Source organism: Vigna unguiculata, chromosome 5 (assembly GCF_037176805.1).
Source record: "Vigna unguiculata cultivar grain cowpea cultivar isolate G323 ecotype 2 chromosome 5, ASM3717680v1, whole genome shotgun sequence".
NCBI lineage: Eukaryota > Viridiplantae > Streptophyta > Magnoliopsida > Fabales > Fabaceae > Vigna > Vigna unguiculata.
Window position 1 is genome coordinate 12070343 of NC_140796.1, and position 10459 is coordinate 12080801.

Consider the following 10459-nt stretch of genomic DNA (forward strand, 5'->3'; position numbering starts at 1 on the left):
AGTTTTTAGTTTATAATTTGATATATCAATTGGTCACTATAGTGACTAATTATTTTTTATCCCTAAAATTGGTCACTAATAAGAATTTTTCTTGTAGTGAGTAAAGCTTTTATTATAATTACAAACTCCATGTTGTCTTAGTGACACGACCCAACTTAAGAACTATTTTGCTCGGAAATATTGACTAGAAGGTGGTTGAGACCATTTGTGAGAGTTGAATTTAAGATTAAAGGGGCTTTCAATATGGAAAGACCTTGTATTGTTACCATGAATGAATTGAAGAATCAATAACATAAAATATGAAAACTCAGAGTAGTATGAACACAAAAGCAAGACAAAACAGTAAATTAGTAATGATTTTGAAGTTTCTCACACCCTGAGACCAATGGTGACAACTTTTTCCATTATGTCATCAGGAGTTATCCCTAAATAATCGACTAAACAATGACTTCAAATTGGAGTCACGGGTCCATAAACAAGTCATCTCCAACTGTGAACGATGGTGAGTTGGCATGAATTTTTAATAGTCTCTATTAGATTTTCCATGTTTTATTAGTTTCTTGTATTGTTAAGTTTCCAAATCAGAACCTATTTAAGATGAGTTCTTCTCCCTTTCCTGTAAGTTTAAACACACATTATCAAAGTAATGAGATTTATTTTACCCACTTGGACTTCCACACTTTTACCTTTTGTATGCTAAAGCATTTACCTTTTGTCCGATGAAGCTTTTATCTTTTGTATGTTGGAGCTTTTACATTTTGTATGCAAAAGATTAGTTGTACTATGACATCATTGTAGGATCAATAACAAAGAATATAAAAAAAAATCATAGTAGCATGAACACAAAAGTAAGACAAAGCAGTAAATTAGCAATGGTTTTGAAGTTTCTTACCTCCCCAAGGCCAATGGTGACAACTTTTTCAATTATTTCATCAGGAGCTATCCCTAAATAATTGACTAAATAATGACCTAAAATTGGAGTCACTGGTTCATAAACAAGTCATCTCTAACCGTGAACAATGGTGAATTGGCATGAATTTTTAATAGTCCTTTTTAGATTTTTCATATTTTGTTAGTTTTCTATTTGGTTAGGTTTCCTTATCAAAACCTATTTAAGATGGGTTCTTCTCTTTTTTTGTAAGTTGAAACACACACGATCAAAGTAATGAGATTTATCTTACCCACTTGGGTCTTCCACACTTTTACTTTTTCTACGCTCTAGCTTTTAGCTTTTGTATGCGAAAGATTTTGGCCTTTTGTACGTTGAAGCTATCTTTTTTCCTTTTGAGTTGTGTATGAGCCTTCATGGCTTCAAGTCAAGTTGTAGTTTCTCACCATATTCAATATGGTATTAGAGTATGTTGAATACTTACTCTGCTTCCGTTGCCTGCTATCCTTCTTTTATCTTCTTTTAAGATTTCTTTAAGCCTTCTTGCCTTATTTGATTCATTACCAGATGATCCAATTTATGATGCATGGGAAAAAGTTAACGTGATGATTTTGTCTTGGATCAGCAAAACTTTATCTCCACAGATTGTAAAAAGTGTGGTTTAAACTAAAACTGCTACAGACCTATGGGATGAGTTGAAAGAAAGATTTTCAAAAGGTGACTACTTTAAAATCTCTGACCTTCTACATGAAATACATTCAATCAAGCTAGGTGAAAGACATGTTTTAACCAATTTTTTACTGACCTAAAAATCCTATGGGAAGAACTTGGTTTCTTAGACTGATAGCTAGTTCTTCTTACTCTTATGATTTATCAAAAGTTTCTGTCAAGAATAGAGATGTAGAATACATGGTTTCTTTTTTGAATGGATTAAATGATGTTTATAACACGGTCATGATGTAGATACTTCTTATGGAATCGCTTCCTAACATCAACAAAGTCTTTTTTTTGATCATGTAGCAAGAAAGAAAACTCGTTAACATTGAATAATTGCTGAACATAAGTATTTGATTAATGTTGTTGAGAAATCTAACAACCGGAAACAACAAGATCAAGAATCTTGGAAGGCTAAAGGAAGAGGAAACACCAATTGGCATGGTCAAGGAAGAGGAAAGGGAAGAAATCCTAATCTAGGAAAACAATGTTCATATTGTAACAAAATGAGTCACACTACCGATGAGTGCTACTTAAAGCACAGATACCCACCATGGTACAAATAGAACAAAGATCAATTTAATCAAGATAAAGGAAATTAGTTAAACAACAATGATTGATTTGGACAAGTATGCAATCTCAACATAAAAGAAGACGCTTTATAATGTAGTAATCAAGTTCCTAAAAAAGTTGTTAACCTTGCACTTGAGCAAATGGAAAGACTCTTGAAACTCTTGGAAAATACTGACAACACTAATAACACTGTTAACCATGTTCAGAAAAACATAATTAGTTCTTCCAAACCTGACAATCATCAAGGTACTTGCTTTTGGATTCTTGACACAGGTGCAACGAACCATGTTACTTGTGTCAAAGATTTTTTTGTTACATTTTACAAAATCAAACATGTGCATGTTGAACTACCTAATGATTCCTATGTTGTTGCTCATTATGCTAGCACCATACAAATTTTGAAAACTCTCGTTCTTTTTAATGTCTTATTCATACCAAAGTTTTCTTTTAATCTAATATATGTTCAAAATTTAATTAGGGATTTGAATTGCAAACTAATATTTTCTCGTGAGCAATGTCAAATTTAGGATAGTTCATCATTGAAGATGATTGGACATGTTGATTTTCATGGAGGCATATACTACTTACAAGGTTTTTCTCCCATTTTTGATAACAATTTTCTTTCTGTTGGTATCCACTTTCACTTGTAAAAAAATTGATATTGACTTATGACATTATAGGTTAGGACACCCTGCTAGCAAAATTGTTGAACAAATATGCAAAAAATTGCCCTATATTCAATCTATTGTTAAAAGTATTTGTGGTGTATGTCATTATGCAAAACAACACAAACTGCCTTTTAAGTAAAGTACAACCCGATCTCTTTACATTTTTTATCTTGTTAACATAAACATTTGGGGGCCTATTTCCATACCTTCCATTCAAGGCCATGGAAAAGGAGTCAAAAGTCCTCCAAGACAATGAAACATGGTATTTGACTGATCTTTCTTTTGGAAAAGACCCATTGGATGTAAATTATGTGTGTGTGTGCTCGCACCTTGATAAGATACTGTTTTCTAACTCCTAAATCTTAATTACCACCATAATTAACCCAAAACGTCCATACATCTTCTAAGTTATCAAATTCAAGACCAAGTTTAAGACTCAAACTTGTATCCATCAATTACTCCTATTAAAACATAAATAAAACTAAAATAATTTGTTACATTGGTCTAAAAAAACAAAGACATGAATATTCTTAAGAAAAAATCACTACAAAAAATCAACTTATTATTTACACCAAATTTTCGTATGTAATGTGTTGTTATTTACGAATTACCTATAGAGCAAATTTCGTAGGTATTGAGCTAGTAAGAAACTTTATCTACGAAAATATACTTTGTAGATAACTTATCTACGAAATTAAAGCGTCCATAATTATCTACGAAAATATTCGTCAAAAAAAATTTATCATCCAATATTCGAGTTACCTACGAAATATTTCATAGATAAATTACCTACAAAAGAATTTCGTAGATAAATTACCTACGAAGAATTTCGTAGAAACTCAAATATAAATAAAAAAAGAAATTAAAAACATTTTAAAATCCTTTTAGTATATATATATATAACAAGTTCATACATAAAAAAAAATCTCATTAATTCTTGACTAATAAAGTATGAACAACAATAATCCCACGTGCTTCATTTAATACCAAACATCACAATGAACAATATGCCAAAGGTACTTCATGTACTACTACCTTATTCACCTGAATAATATAATGAATTCTTATATAAAAATTAAATAAATCTCATGTGCTTCATTTATGATCCATTCCTATCACCACCTTCATTCCTATTATGCTAATCAACAGTACAACAATATCGACCTACTAGCCTAATATCTATAAAGATGCTTAAATATATACAAAGCTCAGGTGCAATAGTTAAATAGAAACCTAGACCTTCAACAATTTCAACCAAACTATGTTGCCAATGGTGAAGACCGTGACATCAAGAATATTTGCCAATTTCCTTTTTCAAGCCTAATCTGAATTTTGATAACAAGTTCATGAATACACACATTAACACTTTTGTGATTCTCTAATGGGGAGGTATATCAGAGCACACATGAAATGCATATTAGCCAATAGACAGTTAGATGTAGTCTTGTAAAAATTAATATTTTCTTTTAGAGAGCCAGATAAATTTAACACATAATTCTACAGATAATAACTCCTAGTCTTATTTCTTATTAGTCTGTCTCTGAGATGACAGTGAATAAATTGATTAAGCATGAAAAACAGGAGATAACTTCATAATTAATGTTTTTCAGTTAGCTGAAATGCCTAGGCTTAAACGCGAAAAACGTTATGTAGTCTTAATCTCTCAATTGTCTTCGTCCCCTTAAGTAAAACTTCTTACTTCCTTGTCTTCTTCACTTAGGTAATTAATGTCCTCATTCTTACCTAAACTCTGTACCAAGGCCTCAGCTTATTACACAAATTAACAAACACAACATTAAATGCTTATTGCTTTTTTCTTTCTTTCTCTTTCATTATGTCACTTAAATTATTTTTTAGTCTTTTAAGTTTAATCAAATATAAAACTTTAATTATTAATATTTTATGTGAATAGGTAATTAATATGTGTTCTGGTAGTGTGATAATAATTGAATGATACATTAACAATGGACTAAAATTATTTAATTTTATAAAATTGGATAACTCACAATTTGCTAAGAAAAGTAAATCATGTTAGGATGGCAGCAAGCTAAACAGAACAAACCTTCCCCAACATCATGCAAATAGATACAATATGAGAAATCTTTTCTTGAGCAAATATCACTAGTGCATATTCATCTTGAACATGTGTTGGATCCAAATTTCCAAGAATACAATATTGGACTAATGTCTCATTCTCTGTTTCCATTTTCTTAATTATCCACCCATGGTGCGTCTCAAAATGCATCCTATCAGAATGAAGAACTTTCAAAGCATAAGCAACACCACTAGTAAGTGGTCTTTCAAATGTTGTACTCTATATATTCTCGAAAAATATTATATAGTGAAACAGAAGCTTCAGTGTTATTTTTCCTTACTTTTTCTCTTTTCTTTTGTTATTTTCATTCAAGATGGATAGTATTACAACAAGAACAACATGGGAAGGATCATAAATATAACATCGTTTGAAAACGGAAACCAACACTATGCAATATTCACCATATTCAAACCTTACAAGTCTACCACACTCATTCGCTCTAAAATGACATTAATATATATATATATATATATATATATATATATATATATATATATATATATATATATATATCCGAATATAGACCAACTTACACATATCAAGCTCGGTCACCAATTTCTCCATCATTATGAGAAAACTATCCAAAAAAAACCCAAATTGTAAAACCCTAAATCATCTCTTACGACAAAAAAAATACCCCAATTCGCGAAGGGTTTATGAATCCTTCCTTGTGCGCTTCTTTCTAGTTTGTGAAGGGGGTTATGTTTCGTGGACGTCAACTAGTTATGGTCAGACCTATGATGCTTTGCTTTTCTCGTGGTTGCCTTAACTGCCAAAGAACTTCAACCTCGTTGGGATGCTTTGCCTTCGACAAACCTTAGTCGCGTTGTTGTCGACGGCGTACGGCTGCAGTGAGCTTCAGAGTTGAAGGTCGACATGAGCATTTCACTAATGGTCGCATTTCCAGTGAAGGGAGTTGCAGTGAAGGTCAAGATTGCAGCGAAGAGGGCTAACTTAGAAAAATAGTTTGCAATTGAAGGTCACGTTTTTTTAAGTAAAATTTTGTATGAAAAAATTTTGTTAAAGCTTATCATATTTATCTACAAAATTTTTGTACGTAACTAATTTTTGTTATCAATGAATTATAATTTTATCCACCCGAAATTTTTGCATATAAAATTCATTTATTTACGAAAAATATTTCGTAGATAATTAAAAAATTTCTTGCAGTGAGAGACAATAATATATATAAAATTCATTTATTTACGAAAAATATTTCGTAAATAATTAAAAAATTTCTTGTAGTGAATCATGACATATAGACAATAATATATGTCAGTACATTTGAATGTATTAAAGAAAATTAAATAAATAAAAGAACTATGTAAAATATAAAGGTGAAGAATATTCCTAAGCAAAATATTTGAGAAAGTTTGAAGATCACAAACAGTTACAAAAACATTATTTTCATTAGTGTTTTTACAACTGTAAAATATGAAAGAGTAAAAGTAGAGATGTCAAAATGGGTTTTAACCCGTGAGCCAACTCGGCTCACTACGGGTTCGAGCTGGATTGGGTTGAGAAAAATTCAACTTTTTCAAAAGTGGGTTGAACTCAACCCGACTCACTTAACCCACAAATTAAACGAGTTCGAGTCGGGTTGAAAGTGGGTTGACCCACTTAACCCACCAACATTTTTTTACAATTTTTTTAATTTTTTTTTAATTTTTTTTTATTATTTCTTTTAATTTTTTTAATAATTACTTACTACTCCTATTATATTTGTTCACAATTTCATATTTTTAAATGCTAGAATGTTGCTTAATTATATTTGAATAGTTTGAATGTTTAATTAATTTGATTGTCAAGTTATATATGTTGATACTTTAATCTTTAACTATTAGTAAATTACTCAAGTAACCGTCTTATAAACATTTTTTTCTAAATTAGCATGAAAAAAATGTATAGTTTTTTTATTTATATTTTGTTGAATAGGATGACAGAAAATTTGTAATATTAGCCATGTTTTCTTAGACTATATGGATACTTTCTTGGAAATAATTTTTCATATATTGGTGGTTAGGGATGGCAACAGGGCGGGGCGGGGACGGGTTTCGCTATCCCATACCCATCCCCACATAAAAAATTCATCCCCATCCCCATACCCAAACCCAACGGGTATCAAACTTTTTTTCCATCCCCATCCCCACCGGGTAACGGGTATAATCTCGTACCCATACCCGTACCCGTGTTCTAACTACTTCAATATTAATTTTTATAAAAGAAAAAAAATTACAGTAAAGAAAACATAATATTATGAAATATTCAATATTAGGAGGATTTTCTTCGATGCCAAATACCTTAAAATAAATTATAATTGTTTACATTTTATATTAGAATACCAAATAAAATTTCATGTGAACCAAAACATTTATTAAATTTGCAAACTACAACATTGATGAACTTAGTTGATAAAATTAAAAAATATTTCAAAAAAATATAAAAGGAAAACAAATATTCAAATTAAAATATATTTTAAATGTTTGTTTACTTCAATTTTTTAAATTCTAATGAATCTCTTTTTTATACACTAATAAAAGTTATAATATATCACTTGATCAAAATGACACAAAGAATAAATAATAAAAGGAAAACAAATATTCAAATTAAAATATATTTTAAATGTTTGTTTACTTCAATTTTTTAAATTATAATGAATCTCTTTTTTATACACTAATAAAAGTTATAATACATCACTTGATCAAAATGACACAAAGAACAAATAATAAACATAATAATAAAATTTTGACATAGATTTATTATCTTTTGAACTTCAATATATGTTGGATAGTGACAAAAAAATATTCATAGAAATTACATTAAATTTTTATATTGTAGTAAATAAAAGTTATTTATACAATTAAAGTAAAAAAAATTACGGTATGATTAATAGTGAGTTATAAAATAACAAATAATTAGATATAATATATCGAAATATTATTCTCCATGATGAAAATAAACAATAAATAAAAATATTAAAAAACTAATAAATGTGTGTTTTAGAAATAATTTGAGAGACTATCGAAAGAAATCGCACAAAGAAAATCAAATGTATAATTAAGGTATGATAAAATGAAAAAAACCTTAGAGAACTAGTTATTAAATTATGTTTGAAGTGGTTAAAAATAAATAGAAATATCATTAGTGACCAAAAAATTTCTCATTAAATTACAAATAAATTAGTAATTAAATTGGTCACTAAATCAAGTACTGATTCGATCATTGAATCAGTCACTAATTTAGTCATTGATTTAGACAATAAATCAACTACTACCACCAATGACGAAAAATAGTGACTGATATGGGTTACTGACTAAATCAGTCACCATTTCATATTTTTCTTGTAGTGAATTATCATATACTATTCCTAAATATCATTATATATATATATATATATATATATATATATATATATATATATAAATTTAACCACTTCAAACAAAATTTAAAGTGAAAAAATTACATTATGATTAATAATGAGTTATAAAATAAAAAATAATTAGATAGAATATATCGAAATATTATTCTACATGATGAAAATAAAAACAATAAATAAAAATATTAAAAAACTAACAAATGTGTGTTTTAGAAATAATTTGAGAGACTATCGAAAAAAATCACACAAAATCAAATGTATAACTAAGGTATGATAAGACGAAAAATATCTTAGAGAACTAAGAAAACTTTTCAAATATCAACATATATACTTAATGGTTGAAAAATAACAAAAATTATTTTAATGAAACAAAAGAGTTCTTCAAATTAAACAAAAATTAATAATAATAAGTAAAGAAATTTTTTTATATTACCTTAAATTGAGAGTATAAACATTTTCATGTGAAAGGAAAATTTATAATAAATAAAAATATTAAAAAATAATATAAATATTCAAATGTGAGGCATAATTTTTTTTTATTAACATACATCATTTTAACATAATTACATAAAGGTTATGATAAGATAAATAATATATTGGAGATGAGAATGAGTTTATGACAAATGAAATAAAAGAAATAAAAAATAGAAAAAAAAAATATATATATATATACATATATATATATATATATATATATACACATGTATATATATATACATGTATATATATATATATACATGTATATATATATATATACATGTATATATATATATACATATATATAAGGGTTACTTGATTAATTGTGAATATTTTAATAATTTAAACGAGAATAGAGATATGGCGGGGACGGGTATTATGGCGGGTATATGTACATCCCCATACCCATCCTCATACCTAACTGAAAAAGTCGGGGATTCCCCATACCCATACCCATACCCAGTCAATGCGGGGATTCTCCGTCAAAACGGAGACGGGTTCGGGCAATACCCACGAAGACGGGTTTATTTGCCATCTCTATTGGTGGTGAGCATGATCAAAACATTGGTTCTTCATTTTACTATGATTGTCATCTCATGGGTTACTTAAAAATTTATTTAAATATTTGAATACTAAAAAATAAATAAATAAATAATTTTTTAGGTGAGTTGTTGAGCCAACCCACTTAACCCACCAACCCGTGGTGGGTTGAGCCAGGTTACAAAATTTCTGGCTCACCATAAAGTGAGCCAAATTGGGTTCACTCATTTTCAACCCGGCTCGTGGTGAGCCAACCCGTGTGAGCCGGCTTGACTCACTTTGACATATCTAAGTAAAAGGTTGTCGTCTAAATATATCATGAAAAATAAAATATATCTTAGGTTAAATTACTCTTTTGGTCCTTGTATTTGTCAAGTAGTGTCAAATTGGTCTTTCAGTTCTTTTTGTATCAATTTGGTCATTATTTTTTTTAAATGATTCAATTTGGTCATTGTCATCAATTTTGACCAAACAATGTTAAAGTTAATGTCACGTGTCAATTTGTGATTTTTTAATTTTTTTTACACATTTTATTTCACAATTATGTCACGTGTCAAAATGATTCAATTTGGTCCATATATTTGTTTTTAGTTTCAATTTAGTTCTAATTTTTTTAAAAATGAAGAAACATTGTCCCTTCTTCAATTGAGACTCAATTTATTTTTTGTATAAATCTTATGGTGATATTCTTACTAAAATTTACATTTTTATTAAATATTTGTATAAATATTTTTAAACAAACTTTTTGTTTTTAGTTTTATTATTAAATAAAGTTAAACCTCAAACCGAATTTCAAAAATTAACCATTTTTGTCATCATATATAAAGGAATTAAGTGTACCATATACTACAAATCTAGTGAAGATTAAAAATGAAATAACTTGTCGCACATAAGTTTAGGAACTAAATTTCAAGTTCAAAATAAAATATTTACACATATTATTTATTTATATTATTTTAAGTACTATTTTATAGTTTATTTTTTAATGTTTATATTATTGAAATAAATAAAGAATTTATAAGTCATTTTATTATTTTAAAATAATATAAAAATAACAAGTTATATAAATTTAAAACTTTTCATTAATTTTTTTGTGAATATTTTTTTATAAAACTATTAATAAAAAA